The sequence below is a fragment of the Abramis brama genome (assembly GCF_963993115.1).
Source record: "Abramis brama genome assembly, chromosome: 25".
Taxonomy (NCBI): domain Eukaryota; kingdom Metazoa; phylum Chordata; class Actinopteri; order Cypriniformes; family Leuciscidae; genus Abramis; species Abramis brama.
The window spans coordinates 4,030,415-4,047,685 of record NC_139987.1 but is presented as its reverse complement, the minus strand read 5'-3'; the positions used below and the strand labels follow the sequence as shown (position 1 = coordinate 4,047,685).

Below are 17,271 nucleotides of genomic sequence, written 5' to 3'. Positions count from 1 at the left end.
ACAACTCTGGTCGAGGGTGCCAAATCGAGCCCCTGGCCTGCGAGAGGGGGTCCCTCCTCAACGGCACTGGCCACGGGGCAGTGTCTGCTAACTGCATCAAATCTGGAAACCACGGTTGGTTCTTCCAAAGTGGTGCTACAAGCAGCACTGAGCATTTCGTTTCCCTCACCCATTCTATCACCTGAGGAAGGAGGGAGACGGGGGGAAAAGCATAGAGCGGACAGTGAGGCCACCTTTGGGACAGCGCGCTTTCGTTCTTGGAAAAGAACGCGGGGCAGTGAGCGTTTTCGTGGGACGCGAAGAGGTCCACTTCCGCTCTGCCAAATCTCTCCCACAGCAGCTGGACTGTTTGTGGGTGTAAAGACCATTCGCTCGTGGGAATGTTGTTTCTGGACAGTCTGTCTGGACCCAGATTCTGTAGCCCAGGCACATGAACTGCTCTCAGCGAGCGCAAGTTGTGCTGAGCCCAAACCAGGAGGCGTTCCGCCAACCTGTACAGGTCTCGGGATCTGAGACCGCCCTGGTGATTTATGTAGGACACCACAGACATGTTGTCCGAACGGACTAAGACGTGATGGTCCTTGATTCGGGGACGAAAGCGCGTCAGCGCGTTTTCCACTGCCAGCATTTCCAGACAGTTGATATGTCGGAGCTTTTCTCGTTCTGACCACAGGCCAAAGAACGGTCTGCCCTCGAGCAGCGCTCCCCATCCCGAGGTGGAGGCGTCCGTCGACACCACTTTCACTCTCGAGGAAGTCCCCAGGCTTACACCTGATTGGTACCAGTCGTTCGCTGTCCAAGGTTTTAGAGCTGTAACACAGCTCTGATTGACCTTGAGACGCAGCCGACCGGATATCCACGCTCTGCGCGGTACCCGCGCTTTCAGCCAGAACTGCAAGGGGCGCATGCGGAGCAGGCCCAACTGAAGAACTGGTGATGCTGAGGCCATGAGACCTAGCATCTTCTGAAATTCCCTGAGCGGGAAGGTCGCGCCGCAGCGGAGAGAGCTCGCTGCGCGCTGAATGTCCAGCGCACGCTGTGGCGACAGCCGCGCCGTCATAGACTGAGAGTCCAGAACTATACCCAAAAACGGGATCGTTTGACTGGGGTTCAGTGAACTCTTCGTCCAGTTGACTCTGAGACCAAGTTTCTCGAGGTGATCGAGTAAAATGGCCCTGTGCTCCACGAGCTCTGATCGTGATTGAGCCAGAATCAGCCAGTCGTCCAAATAGTTCAGCACTCGCATGCCTCTGAGTCTGAGAGGAGCGAGCGCTGCGTCCATGCACCTCGTAAATGTACGAGGCGCCAGGGACAGGCCGAACGGCAGGACTGTTATACTGGTATGTCTGGCCCTCGAAGGCGAATCTCAAGTATTGCCTGTGACATGACGCTATCTGTATTTGAAAATACGCGTCCTTCAGATCTATTGACATGAACCAGCCTCCTCTGCGAATATGCGCGAGGATTTTCCTGGTTGTATGCATTCTGAAACTGCGTTTCGCTAATGCTTCGTTCAGCTGTCTTAGATCCAGTATGGGTCTGAAACCCCCGTCTTTCTTGCCAGACAGTATCTGCTGTATAGCCCCCCTTCGCTTTGAGCTTGAGATACAGGCTCTATAGCCCCTTTGCTCATCAGTTTTGATATTTCGGCACGAAGTAGGTGTGCTACTTCAGAATTCACTGTAGTTTCGACGCGCGCTGTGAAGCGGGGAGGGCGTCGACAAAACTTTAGCGAGTAGCCTCTCTTTATAATGTCTAGCACTCATTCCGAAACCTCTGGGCGACAGAGGTGCTTCGGCGTGCTGTAACGTAGGCGTTATGCCTGTGACATTCGAGGCGGGGAGCGCGCTGATCACAGCGGGCAGAGCGCTCGTCCTCGACCCCACTACGGTGCTTAACCGTGAGAGGGAGGGCTGAGCGAGTCTCGTGGGACTCGTTGTCTGTGAGTAAGTGTGGGCGGGAAGCGGGCACATTTACTGCTTTTGACGCGCTGTCTGCCTGAGCAGAGCGAGCGTGCACAGGTTTCGTTTTACAGAAACCACGTGACACGTGTGACATAGTGTTTGTGGCACTGGGGAATGTGCACATTTACTATGTTGGGTGCGTGATCGACCTGAGTCGAATTTATGGGCGCAAGCCCCGTGTGAGGGGCTGTGCTTGTGTGTAGCGATGGGCACTGGGCAGTGGGCATCAGCACTACATTTATAGCACCATCGGCCGTGGCCGGGACACCAGAAAATACATCCATATGGGATATTTCTGGGTAGCCGTAAAACGGCTTTTGTGTGCAGGCAAACAGGCACGGGTTGTACCACGTGGTCGTCGGCTGCAAAATACATATCTGCAGTCGCCTCTCAGGGCACTGGCAGAGCGATTTGTATTTGGCGGCATAAAAACTTTTTGCCATCAGACCTGGGAATCGAACCCAGGTCGCCCGCGCGAAAGCCTTAGAATCTACCACTGGACCACAGTGGAAGACACATTGACTTTCAGTTAAACGCGAGTATCTCGCACTCGACGCACTCGACCTCGCCGCGGTGTTTAACCGAGTGAGGGAGGGCTGGGCGAGTCCCGTAGGACATGTAATGTCTGTGAGTGAATGTGGGCTCGGAAGAGCGGACACATTTACTGCATTGAGCGCACTGTCTGCCTGAGCAGAGCGAATGCGGACAGGCTTCTTTTATAGAAAAACCATGAGGCATGCAGAACATAGTGTTTGTGGGCACCCAATGGAATTTTTCTAGGTAGCCGTAGAACGGCTTTCGTGTGCAGACAAGCGGGCACGGGTTGTACCACGTGCTCGTCGGCTGCAAAAATTCACATCTGCAGTCGCCTTTCAGGGGACTGATAGAGCGAATTGTATGTGACGGCATACATTTTTCTGCCGTCGGACCTGGGAATCGAACCCGGGTCGACTGCGCGAAAAGCTATGAATCTACCACTGGACCACAGAGGAAGACACATAGGCTTTCAGTTACCGCGAGTATTCACCACACTAGCGTTTGTTGCAGGCATGCGTGTAGAACATGCAATACTGACATTTTCAGACGCCTGAAAAGTGTCAGAATGTGAGAAGAGTGGATATCGCCCGGTTTCAGCGGGGCTAAAACACTCCATTCTCTTTTCGCCAGTGACGCACGGGAACCGTAGAAACGGTGTTCGGTTGCAGGCAAGCGGGTACTACGCGCTTGCTGGCTGCAAAAATGCACCTCTGCAGTCGCCCCCGGGGGACTGACAGAGCGGAGCATTGGCGGCATAATATATGCCGCAAGACCGGGAAACGAACTCCGGTCTCCCATGCGAAAAACCTATCATTCCACCACTGTCAGCCGTCAGCGAGCGCGAGAGCTGCGAGATCCTCTAGGAAAGGGGGGCGTCTTGAAAAAGACGCCCGGCTCTTTTAGTGTAAAATGTACATACATAATACACATTATACACAGAATATATATAGAAGGATATAGGCGCCGGAATGCGCAGCAGGTACGGCAGTGGAAGGCGGCGCTGGCCAGCGGCTTCAAGTGGCTCGTCCCGCTGAATTGCTTCTCAGACGACGCGTTGCTTCTCTCGTGATCCAACGATGCGTGAGCTTCGCTGAAGAGATGAAAAATCAAGTGAGTCAGCCTTTTCGAGCTACCTTTATAGGGCTAGGCCACGCCCGTTTCGGCGGGAAGTGGCAAGGAGGGCGCGAAGCAATATTACAAAATTAAGGATAATTTTTTGCTTCAGTATTTCGTGAAAAGAGACTTTTCCCACAGCGTCTTAGCTAAGACGCAGTACGAGAGAACTCTTGTAAGAGAACCCACACGCTTCATTACACCGTTTAATGTAGATGAACTGTGTAAATACAGTACACACCATTGCAATACATCCATATGAAGACGTTGTTCTACAGGTTCGTCGTCTTCATTTTCATCTCGCTCCTGCTCCGACTCTGGCTCGAACATGTAAGGCTGGCTGGACAAGTCTTCCGTTGTTGACATTTTGTTAATAACGTGTGAATAAAAAGTTTCTGTGCCGCTAGATAATCGTATCTCTGCTATCAGACTACAAAAATGGCCGAACGGGGTGGAGTTGAACCGAGTGTGGGCGGGGTATGAAGTGTCTCAATTGTATTTAAAGAGACCGCACCAAAACGAGTTGCTCTCAGACGCACATCAGAAAAGGGGTAGAAAAGGGGCCTGTGGAGCTATAATAATGAGGAATTCAGACCCAAGCATTGCAGTTCCGCTTTATATAGACTACAAATGTATGATTTATATGTAAAAAGGAACAATTTAAAAGCATGATATGTCTCCTTTAAAATTTATATTGAATGCAACTTAAGAGCACTTTTTGACCCACAGGTACATTTTTATATGTAATTTCATAGTAACATATGTTTAAAGTGTACTGCCGAATGTACAGTCTTGTCAAGCATTTATGGTAAATTAAAATATATTTTAATGTGATTCTATTGAAACTTGTATGCCATGGTTTTAAATCTATTTATAATTACACATTTGTAATAAAGTTGCAATTTAGTACATTTAAAAAATTAAACGTAACTTTAAATGTAAAATCAAATAACGCTCTACAATTAAAAATTTGGACTTATTGTGCATTTATTGGGGTGCATTGTTCGAAGCTAAATAATCTTTCTTCGTAGTCTTTTATCAAAACAACTTCCGCCTCTTATCCTTTTTGGCTTATGTTGTGAACATCTCTTGCTATTCAACTTCTCTCTTCCGTCCATCTGGCTTCATTCTGGTAGCTCCTCCCAACATTTGTCTCATTTCATGCCTTGCTTTCCCTCAGTAAAATGGGTTGCAAACAGCATGTCATGTCTCTAAACCAAAAGCCATCTTATAAACAATCAGGCTATTTCGAGGCAAGGTTCATTCATGCAAAGCTGTGTACCGTTGCAGCACATTGAACTGATTTGTACGAATTAAAAATGACTCATGTGCCAATAGCAGAAAATCATTTTGTTTTTGTTTTTTTGACAGGCAGACATCTTCAGCTCACAGGGTCTTAATTTGGTGTACATAGTAAAGGCCATTATTGTGTCTGCTCCAATACAATCTTCCATTTAACAAAGGTACTTTGCAAGTGGAGACCTTTCTCTGAAACTTGTCAGAATGATGAATGGTGCGCGACATGATCTGAAAAAGATCAAGGGCTTCGTTTGTCTGAAAGGCAGGGATGCAAAAGGCAGGGGCTTGCTGTCTAATCCTTGAAAAGCCGGCATGAAATCTGGATCTCGATTGGCTTCGCCTGCCTTTATTCTAAATGCATGGAGGAAAGTTGACGGTTCCACCTTTATAATCCACTCACAGATCACACAAGCAAGAATTTCCCCTGTCATTCATCAAATATAATTTTTTTTTAAGCAACAGCTGAGAATTAAAATCTGTTTCTTTGCGTAATTAGACTGTACATTAGTTGTTGTATGGGAAAATTTACTTATTTGGCTGCTTAATGAGTTGTATGCTAATCTTCCGTAGTACATTATGGAATTCCACCGTGTAAATAGAACAGGGACATATTAATCTCAAAATTGATTAAAATGTCATTTAAATTCCTCATTTAGGATTACATCTGAGCCAAGTTCAATCAGCTCTGTGTGAGAGATGTGTGGTTAAAACTTAATGTTGTAGATAGTTCTACCTGTGTTGAAATTGATGTCATACTTTGCTCGAAGTCCCTCAGGATGTCTGTGAAAGAGTAATTAGAGACTGAATTACCCTCAAATCCCTCCTAAAGAATCTTCTTTTCCCTCTGTAATGGCTTTTTGTTTGGCATATGATCCATCTCTGATTTATTTTCTATCGTTACCAGACCAATCCAGATATTTAAAGGGTTAGTTCAACCAAAAAAGAAAAATCTCTCATCAATTATTCACCATCATATCGTGCCAAACCCGTAAGACCTTCATACATCTTCGAAACACAAATTAAGATAATTTAATGAAATTTTAGAGATTTCTATCCCTCCATTGACAGTTTACGCAATTACAACTTTGATGCTTCAAAAAATGAATAAAGAGATTGTAAAACTCATTTGAATTGAGTGGTTTAGTCCACATTTTCTGAAGAAACACAGATATGGTAAGTTGAAGCTCAAGTATGCTTGCTCGATGTGCGAGAACCAATTAGGTTCGTTCTCATGTTACGCAACAAAGTTTGAGCTTCAACAAGAACCAGTGAGGTTCATTCTTGTGTTATGCAGCACGTTTGAGCTTCCGCAAAAAAATAAAAAAATTGGTTTGTTCTTGTGCGCCAAGCAAGTACGGTTGAGCTTCTCTTTATATTCCTCCCAGACCAAACTCAATGTGAAAATGTTACAAGGCTCAACAGGCCGAGATATAGTGAAAGTCAGGGTGAGAGACCTGTGCTCACTTGTCTATCTCTTTCTATTCCCTAAGCTCACACCTTTGGATCAATCCAGAATCCACATGACAGGAGCATTCGATCCATCTTAGAGTTCAACGAGCTCTCCTTACATCCCAGGCCTTGATAAAAACATAACTTCCACCCTTATAAAAAGAAAGCAGGCTTCCTTACTTCCTTCACACCACAGTTTTAGCCTGTACTATATCGATCAGTTGATCAAGTTGAAAAACTTGAACTTTGTTAATTTGAACTTTTTTTCATAATATTGTATCCTGCTTTTATTAAAAAGTAATAAACTAGATTTTCTGTAGAACTTGTCGCCTGAATGCTAAGGTGGGAGTTTGCCAGGGCATTGGTAGTGTGTCCATGGTCATTTCTAGATGCTTTAATTCTTCTCTTTTTTTGCCCAATTTCTAAGACTGCATCATGTTTGCTACCTCATTGAGAAGTTGTGATCAGGATTTGCCAAGTGAAATAAAACTAGTTTAGACTATGTCAATAATAATTAGAGGAGTAATCTCTGTTAGATGAGAGCACTGCCTTAATACATTTTCTTTCTCAGCAAATCACTTGCTGTTCATTACAGAGTCTACTTTTTACCAAATCGCATATTGAAAATAAGTCTCAGACTTTATAGGTTTAACACATTTGTGCAATAGGGAGTAAAGGTCAGATCTGATTCAGATCAAGCAAGATTATGATGATGGTGAAGTCAATGAATTATAATAGGGATGTTTTCTCTCCATTACAGTATGTCCACAAATCTTGCTGTACTTTTTTAAACCATTAATAATCATTATTTTGGCAGATTATTAGCATTCTGCTCTGTAAAACTGAAAATGTGTAGTTGTTGCCTTAAAGAGCTATCTTTACCTGATCTGACCTGTTATAACTTTCAGTAACTAAATGTATTTTTTTTTTTTACTTAAATAAATTAATTAATTAATTCATTCATTGGTAATATTAAGTTAGCTGACAAAACATGATTTACAGTGTGGCTATCATAAAGACGACAAAGAATAAACAGCCAATCAAATAAAAACACTGAGTTCGCTCTGTAGCTCTGCACTCACAGAAATTGCAATTCTCTTTATAAATAAATGTTTATAGTTATGCAATACAGTCAAGAGTCACCAGCTTTAAGCCAGGATATGAAGCAAAATGCATGCATTCCTTCTTCCTCCCCCCTCTTCCGCTTTCTGTAGCTGTAAACCATGTTCAGAGGGATCGATACTCTCTCCGATAGAGCAGCTAATGCACTGTGAGCTGATTTTGCTCAACATGACAGCAGCAGCTCTGCTTGTGTGCTGTGTTTATTACTGACCAAACAGGAAGAACGAGGAAAAGGGTTATTCGGATATTCTTGGCTTTATGACAGTAATGGCTGAAATGTTAGACAATCAGGGTAAACAAATATAACAGAGCTGTTCGGTTATTATAATATTTACATACCTTGTAATCAATGTCATTTCCGCATGGTTGGTAATTGTATCAAAAAAAGCTATTTAAAAATCATTATTCAGAACTAAGTTATTCTGTGAATTGAACATGTTGTACCTTAAGCATCAGTATTTTGCTGTTAATGATATAAGCAATACCTAATCAATGCCCCTTGGATTTCTCTTAGAGAAGGACTAATCCCAACCTCAAACCATCAAAATGCTAATATCCTTTCTGTTTGAAATGCTAGGAGCTTTCGCTCTCTCTAATTTTCCTATTCTGAAAAAGACCTTTCTGAGTAACATGAGAGAGCGAGAGAGATCAATAACTCACTGAAGCTCATTATTTATTATCCTACAGGCTGAAGGCAGCTGAGGAGAGGTGGTGTAAGGATTAGCTAGCATGGCTATCCCTGCCAAACGTAGTCAATAGATACACAAAAGTGGCCCCAGAAATAAACTCCATTATCCCCTCCCTATTAGTATGCTATTAGCAATTATAGATTTTGCTGAGTTGCATCCCTCTGGGTTGAATGCAAACATGCCAGGCGCCTTGTCTGAGTTCAATCATAATATGCGTGGCAGAACGTGATCACAGGAGCGGTCTGAAACTCCCTAAAGTCAACAGAGCTTTGTGGCAAAAATATCAATATTAAGGATATCACTTTTTTAGTGAGATATGTAGTCATTTCAAATTTGGATTCCCCAGAATGGCCAGAGTCACGTCATGTACTGTTCCACTGCATGGAATGGTTGTTAATAAATGGGTGACTACGCAACCGGCTTGACTTTGAGAGCAATGACAATAAGAGTCAGCGGATCAATAACCTAATTCTACGTTTTTTAGACAGGCCTTCTTCAATATGTGTGAAATGAAATTGTCAATTGCACTCTGGTGAGCCGGAGCTCAGCTGGGGTGGGCATATTAAGTCAAACACCTGTCACTTGGGGAGGCTTTGTACTCAAAAGAGGAAGGTTATTATGCAGCATGACTGAGTCAAAGGGACAGGAGGACTTTGAGACATGAGCCGGGTCTCTTTTTCCTCAGAGGAAGAACTGTAAGTGTCTATTGAATCAACTTTTAATATGTGCCAGTGACTGACTTTAAGGTTTCTTTGTGCTGAAGTGTTCTTTACTTTCAGAATATGTCTGCACTGTAGCCTCCTCTCTTCCGGAAGCAAGACTGCTCAATAAATGTATATCATGTTTCTGACCCATTGGTCGTTACAGCAACAGTTTCATTGAAGGCAGACTTAGTAGTTCACTCTACTGTAACATCCAACACAGCAAAGAGGTTGCTGATGAATATCTTTGTGTGTTGAGTCAGGAGTTGCCCATCAAGGTGAAAAGACCCACAGCAGTTGCACTCAGTGATGCAAGAGAGTTGTCTGTCTCTGTCAGCACAAATCGATGGACTCTGTCAGAGCGAAAAGTGCACACACACCGATTTCCAGGTTGGTGGTGTAATTGTGTTGAATTAGGAGGATGTTGTTTGTGATCCCTGGACTGTGTGAAATGAAATCTGAAATGAAACTCAAAATGACACCCATAGAAGAAGACATTCTTCAATTACTGTTCACAAAGACCATACACAATGGCTTGAAAAACAATTTGTATTTATTTCACTTAAGCAAGCTTTGCCTCTGTTCCAAATGGTGACCTCGGCTCTTTTGGCCCTCATTTGACTCCACACTGGAATGACGTAATGTTGCATGGACTGTTGGGTATCACCGTGAAGTCAGGACCAGTGCTATCTTCACAAAAGGGTGCACTGTTGGTGCATCGAATGTGTAACAGAAGCACTGGTAGTCACTCTTTTGGATCGTAAATTGTTAACTGGGACACCCATTTATCTTGATGACCTCTTGGACACAAAGACAAAAACAAAGGCCACAAGATTGCAAGTTTAAATCAAGTGCATCATTTTGGTCATGGCCTTTGTCTGAGGCATAATTTGACCAACACTTTAAAATGTTTCACTGAACTTTTATCACCGTTAGTTGAAACAACAAGAGGGACTTTTCATTTGAAAACAAATGGTCCTTTCCTCCATCTTATAAGGCTAGAAAACTTTTCAGAGTGATGGAAAGTGACCAACCACCTCAGTGGAATATTCTCCCCATGTGTAATTTAGGTATCTGGCAGGGATAGACGATGTGAGCATGGACTGGCTTTAATTGATTGTATGACTAATGAGCACTGAGAGGAGAAGGAAGCTGGGAATAGAATCCTAATCACGCTGTCAGACTGGTGATGAGACGAGCTCCTCACCAGGGTCCTGCCTTACAGCTCACACAAGGCCCCTGGGCACATTTCCAATGGTTTCAGCTAGCTGTAGGACACCAGCCTCAGGGGTGTGCACATTAAGGTGTGCAAACAGAGAGTTCATCAAAAAGAGTCTAATATATACTTGTACAGATTACACCAGAGTGTCTACACGGTCACCTAACATTCTAACAACAACAATTACTAATTTGTTTCGTGGCACAGTGGTTTTCAACTGATGGGTTGCAGGAATAAGATGTAGAGTGGATAGGGTGGCAAGAAAGGTAATGTTTCCAATTAAACTCAATATTTATGAGCAATTTTATCTGTCACTTGAGGGAAACTTATCAAAATAGGTAGGGGCCAACCATGGGCAGGTTATGTGTATGACCTACATATTTAAAAACCTTGAGCAAACCTACACAAAGTCGAAGAAAATAAAACCCTGACTGCAATTATGGGTTTACTTGCAATAAACATGGTTTGTGCTGACCCCGATGTTGGGCCCCGACGCAAAACCAACTGAGAACAACTGATTTAGCTGACACTTTATTTGAAGCTACTTTAGTACACGTATTAGGGACCCTGCCTCTGATGTAACCTTGGGTTACATTTGTCAATTATGGACGCAATGGGAATGGTACCGTGCAGGGTTGGTTATGTCAACCTTTCACTTACCAGCTCAGTTCTTCAGCCACCCCAGCCTGTGTTGTACAATTGTTTATTGTAATCTTTTTTTTCCATAAATTAGACCTATACTAAAAGGTTCACTCTGTGGTGTATTCTTGCCTTTCTGATCGTCTGAAAGAAATAAATACATTGCCCCTGAACTGAGCAAGTGGTGAGGTTTCATGGTTGACATTGGCAAGGCCCATGTACATAAATGATCTGAGAAGGACCAAGCCACTGTGGTATTTTGGTTTGAAGAACTCTCCGAAGCAAATAAATCCTTTGTGAATGGGCAGAAAAATGTCCTGGCTTCAGGACTAACCACCTGTCAGTCTCTTGATACTCTCATCACTTTCTATTATTTCTTTCTCCTCTTCTCATTGAAGCCCAAGAGATCCTCACATTGTGACTTTTTTACATTTCTCGCTTGGTGTGTCACGCCAGAAGAGCATAGTAAACAGTTGGCTGCAGTTTTGGTAGTTTGTCTGAGGAACAGATGTTGCTTTTGCGCAGTGGTGGCAGAGGCAAACCCCCGGTAGCACCACAGGGCATTTCTGCCGGCAGTTGCCAGCTGGAACCTTTGAACCCGAACTATCTGAATGGCTGACTCTGTCAAACATCTGTTTCCTTCCCAAGCACTGTTATTTTTGCTTATAGACCTTGCAACATTGACAAATTAACCTTTTTCACCTGTGGCCATGGGTGATGTGGTAAGCATAAATACTATCCAATCAGAACAATGATGTGCGATGGAAAGGTGGAGCATTAAAATGCATTCTGCTTTTTCATTGGACATTCAGTTGACTGATAATGAACTGTGATCCATGGATCTTTCAAAAGTATTTGGAGATTGAAAGTGCTGCATTTGTCTCTGATTCTGAGGGGAGAAAGAGAGAAACAGAGTGTCCTTATACCATTAGCCCGGACTCTGCATGACAGATGTCCTCTTTAGACCAGTAAACCAATAGAAAAAGGATAATTACATCACAAGTCACAGATCACTGAGTCACTGTCAAGAGACCTTCTACTGCTCCTGCTAAGCTAAGAGTTTCTAAAGACCAAGACATTTTGTGCCCACAAACATTAGCAGGGGGAATATCTGCAGACCTTTTTCATTCCCAAAAATGAGATTGAAGTTTATGACTTCACTTGATGATATCAAAATTATTTTTATAGTCAGTCCACTCAGTGGCCACCTAGGTACGTTCTAGTTATTTAGGTCCTACTGCTCTAAAGAGGGAGATCTCCAAAGTCCATGTTTCATTAATATATGTCCAAATCTCCAATATAATGTCCCTTTTTGCTTCTCAGATTTCCTAATTCACTCCTTAAATTATCTTTGAAGTAAGCCTTAACAGTTGCTCTTTTGTTAATTTGTTAGTTAAATGATGCAAACAACACTATCCTTATCCATAACCTCAGAACCTTATAGAGGGTAAAAGCATCCTGTATGCATTCCGTTGTAGGGTGTCTGCTTATTTAGTCTCTCTGTAATGTCCCAATTGGCTGGGTGCGGTTAGGACCAGGCCCAAAGTAGGAAGGGTCTAACATAAAGAGAGTGCTTTTAGCTCCCATATAGAGCTCGGTTTATAGCTAGCTGAGTCTCACTTCAATAACTCATTTAGAATATGAACTGCATATTTAGTGCAGAAAGGGATTGTGGGTAAATACCAACAGCATGCTTTTTGCAGTGGGGCTTTCTGCTTGCATTTGCACAAGGGCTGATACATGTCATGCAGATGAGTAATGGCAGAGCAGAATGGTGTAAAATCGCACTAAATAATCTGTATCACAGCCTATAAACCAATTCTGTTGATGGCCTGCGTTTTCACATTGGATAATATAGTCATAAAGCACTTCTTTAAAGACACTGACTGATGAATATTCATTGCATAGGTCCATCTGCACTATTTTATCATAAAATTGTTAAAGGTGCCATATGCGTGATAAACTCTTCGTGCTGCATGCTTTAAAATGCAGCTGTGCCTAATTTGGAATGAGGGACACAATGGGTTCCTAATTAGATTGCAAAAAGAGAGTGCTAAAAAATCTAGTTTAAAACAAATCTGCCAAGTTTTTGGAAATGTGCTCTTTGTATTCATGTTGGTTTCGTATGATTTTGAAAAACATGTATATCTTATTTATTTATTTATTTATTTTCAAAATTACACATATTTTTCAAGATATTTGTTTCTTACAAATATCATTTATAAATTTCATTACACTTTTGGGGAGTCACACCACATGACATTTTATAACCTGTCAAATTGACAGGTTATTGACCTTCACACAGAGTTATGAGGTTCATGTGACGGTTTTACCACATGACTTTGGTCACACCATGGACAGAACTTATTAACTCTTTCCCCACCAGCATTTTTTTTTTTTTATCCACTGCAAGCGTTATTGACCATTTTCACAAAAATTTCATGGCACCCAGAATATTTTGTTGTATGAATATCTGAATATGCAATATATCAAAAGAAAGAACAGACCCTCTGTTTTTAAACAAACAAACAAACAAACAAAACACTTTTTATTCTAGCTTCATGTATTCTTTTATCAACACTTGAATATGGGTAAGTTTCATTAAAAAATCAACGTTCTGAGCAAAAAGCATTTTCTCACAAATGGCGGGGAAAGAGTTGATAGTAATAAGCAGTGAGTATTTAAGCTATGAGAAATGTGTTAGTATATAATTTGTTTTTCTCTCTAAGAGATGAATGATTTTGTCATGATTATGAGACTTCTTTTCAAGAATTTGAAAATATGACTTTTTTCATTTTCATAGAAAGACAGCTGCATCAAGCTGAAATTGTTTACTTTATGGATTTTTTTTAATATATATAATATAGTAAATACAATAAAAAATTATGACATGTATTTCTAATGTACTTTTTAAATAAACTTGCACTTTTTTCAACTGGTCTATGTGCAGTCCTGATAGCTTCATGTACATTTTCTCTTACATCACCTTAAACTTCCCCATTTGCATTTTAAGTGAACACAGGTGCCAGCCCTGTAGTGCTAAAGCACTGATCCCGTATTGATTATTGGTCTTTTTTTTTATAACACCAGCACAGCTGCTCGAAGATCACAGCTCCACAGGCTTTGACAGGATTGACATTGTATTTGGCATGCAATTCGGGGTGATGTGACGAGTTTAAATGTCAGGGCTATTGGCTGTATGTGTGCATGGCCGTGTGCCATGTGCGCTGTAGCATGGGTGCTAATCTGAGAGATCTGTGATACGACTGGATTGATGGAGGGAATTAGTGTCGGGGGGGGGGTCTTGGATGCAAGACTTTAATTACAGGATATGACCTCAGAGTTTATGTGTGTGTCAGTGGGAAGACTAGAGCCTTTGTGGAAAATTGATTGAGATTTTATCTTTGGATGTTCAGAGACATTTAGGGCTGAGCGATATATTGAATATTCATGATATATTTGTGACAATTTTGCTGGACATATAAAATTCGGCATCATCATGATTATCACAATGATTTAAATGCAAGCTTTTTATTTGGTCATTAAGAGTCTTAAAGGCTGTTTCATTAGACTAGTTTCACAATCCTTCTGGTCTTGTGACTATGATTATGACTGAATATGACTATGAACCAAGCTGCTTTAATGGAGTATCAGATTTGGACTGATTTGAAGTAGTAAAAGGGGCATTAAGGTTGGTCAAATCAAACCATTTTCATGAATCATTGTGTAATATAAATTGATGCACATCTAAAAATGTTTGCTTTTTCTTTCTTGTGTTTCAATAGCAGTAAAAGCCAAATATGCACTATATAAAATATACATAGTTGTTTTTTTATTGTGAGGTTGTATACAGTATATATATATATATATATATATATATATATATATATATATGTTTTTTAAATGTATTATATTTAAACATTATTACAGCACACACCTGGTTCTGAAACTGATTTGCCAGTAGAAAACCTAATTTTGATAAAAAATAAATTAATAACTTCATACATGTAATGGTGAGCTATTTAAGATAAATGCTTTATGTATCATCTTTGCAACTCTAGGGAGACTTCTAGAAAGCATTGATATGCTACTGAAGATTTTCAGAGTTCACTGCCATTGGCACTTCTATTTGTATTCAACATGTAGACTAATCTCCATATCCTTTAGGCCACATTGATTCATATTGGATAATGCTTTGGCAAGTGGAGATTTTTTCTGAAGGGAAAGTAAAAAAAAAAAAAAACATAATAAAAAATATTTGCGATTTCCGTTCATCTGTCAGCGAAAGGTTTGGTGGGATTTTCCTGGCTGGTTCTATTTTGTGATACTTCATACCTTCTTTGCAAGTATTCAGTTCAGGCTTTCCAATTTAAATGCAAATTTTACAGGACATCACAAGGAACCTGAGATGGGTGCAAAAAATCATTCAGCACCAACGATAAATTATATATTTTAATTAACCAGTGAGAGAAATGCCTCTATTCAGCAGCAATGGCCATAAATAAGATATGAATAAATAAATAAGACAGGAGATAAAGGCGAGCAAAATGGGTCTCATTGAGCAACATTATTATAAAATCTGCAGAGCCATGGGATGTCATTAAGAGAAGGATCCTGAGCTGTCAGATATCAAATGTATTGTTCACGAGTTTGATGGGCTAAATGCTACTTATGGCCGCCAGAAAAAGGAGGAATTCTGAAGAACTGACAGAGAGATACAATTTTAATTTCACTCCTGTCAGTCCTTTTTTTTTTCCTCGAGTGCTGGAATAAATATGAAGTGTCAGTCAACAGACTAAAGTATTTCTCTGTTTTACTCAAGAATCTCAACGGAATAGAGGAAAGCTTTGGTTTTTAAGCAGTGGTAATTGAAAAACCGAAAAGTGCACTTTCAAAATACTGAAAGTCGTTTTTGACATACTTTTAATTTGGGCATACTTACTAAGTTGAATGTGAAAGGGTCATCAACTGTATTCTGTAATGATATTACTCCATAAGTAGTGCTGGGCAGCAATATTTGAGTAATATCTGGACACATTCTTGATTTCAAAGAGTTTATTGTCATTCGAATGTAAATGATGACGTCATACAATGTTTATGATGAATTTTTGATGAACGACACACAGAGACAAACACGCAAAGACGTTATTCAGCGAGGATGTACAATATTGACTTTAGTCTAAGACATTGATCAAACAAAGAAAATAGTTTGCTATTTTGTCTTCACACTTGTATGTATGTGAACCTTGTGTTTAGTGAGTGACGAATGCTGGGTAAATACAGCATGTTGATAAAAGACACGCTAAGTATGCAGACCTATGAATCAGAACATAAAAAGTAGCTGACAAAAAGCAAAATATCCACAATATTAAACACCCCCATCAATAAAAGCAAATATTATAGGCACGTCACTCCCACGTACATCTTCGACACCAGCCAAGACGAGCTCGTTCTTGCCAGCAAAAACAATCAAGAACTTTTGCTACAAGTGAGCTAGGTTCTACCCAATTAGCAAGACAGTGTTGTGATTACAATGTTAAATATATAAATAAAGTGTGTATACATTTCCTTTAGCAAGTTAACCATCCTGATAATGGGGTGTGTTATAATTTCCTGTTTAACTTTAATGAATAACTACTGTTGGGATCATGGGAGACAATTAAAGTGTACAAAAAACCTTCTGCTTGTATTCCATCCATGGCTTTATGTGTGCATTCATTCATTTTTTTTATAGTTCTTTTTTTTATTCTTGGTTATGAATATTCCCTGTCTCACACTGATGAATGCCTCTCTTTGTGCTTGTTTTAACTGTGGGCTCTTTTTAATGTTTTAAATGCTGGTGTGCTTAAGGAGACAAATTGATATCCTGACCCTACAATGTGTTGTCTTTGGTCTGGATTTCAAATGTTTCACTGTGAAGTCTTCCCATAGGAAAGAAAATCACAAAAGGGGTCCTTGTTAATATCTCAATTATTTCTCCTGGACAAAAATGAGATTACATTGAGATCAAGTTTTGTTTAAGTCTTCTGCTTCTCAGATTTTCACAGTAATCTCACATATGTCACCTCTACAGTTTCAGAAGTGATCTTAGCAATGCCTCAAACTGATTTTCTAAGATATGAAAGTATTTCATCAAATACAAATTGGTAATTATTAATTATTTTTGCAATTCCATTTGATTCTGCTTGTAGTGCATACATTACACACTGCAACTTTAAATTAATCTGGAACTCCATTAAAATGATTTCAGCAAACTTCCACTATTTTGCTTACTTCAACCACATGCCCTCCAAAGACATACTAGCAGCCAATGTCATTCAAAAACCCATGATTATTTAAAATGATTGATAGGCCTAGAGTTTTTCTGATTTAAGTTAAAGAAGTGTTCTGTTTTGCTGTTCACAGAATCTAGGGCTGTCACAGAGACAGTTATGATTGATCAGGAGACCTGTTTCAGTGATATCTGCCAGGTAGTAGGGAAATCTTATGTGAGCGAATGTGTTTTTTGTGCCACTGTTGACACTAAATGGAATTGAAGG

The 17,271-nt window shown here is 40.8% G+C and overlaps 1 protein-coding gene across 2 annotated transcripts in view; it reads left to right on the top strand.

Moving 5' to 3' along the window:
- The window catches only part of cntfr (ciliary neurotrophic factor receptor), a 188,695-nt gene that overhangs the window by 47,120 nt on the left and 124,304 nt on the right, over positions 1-17,271 (top strand). The window lies entirely within an intron of this gene.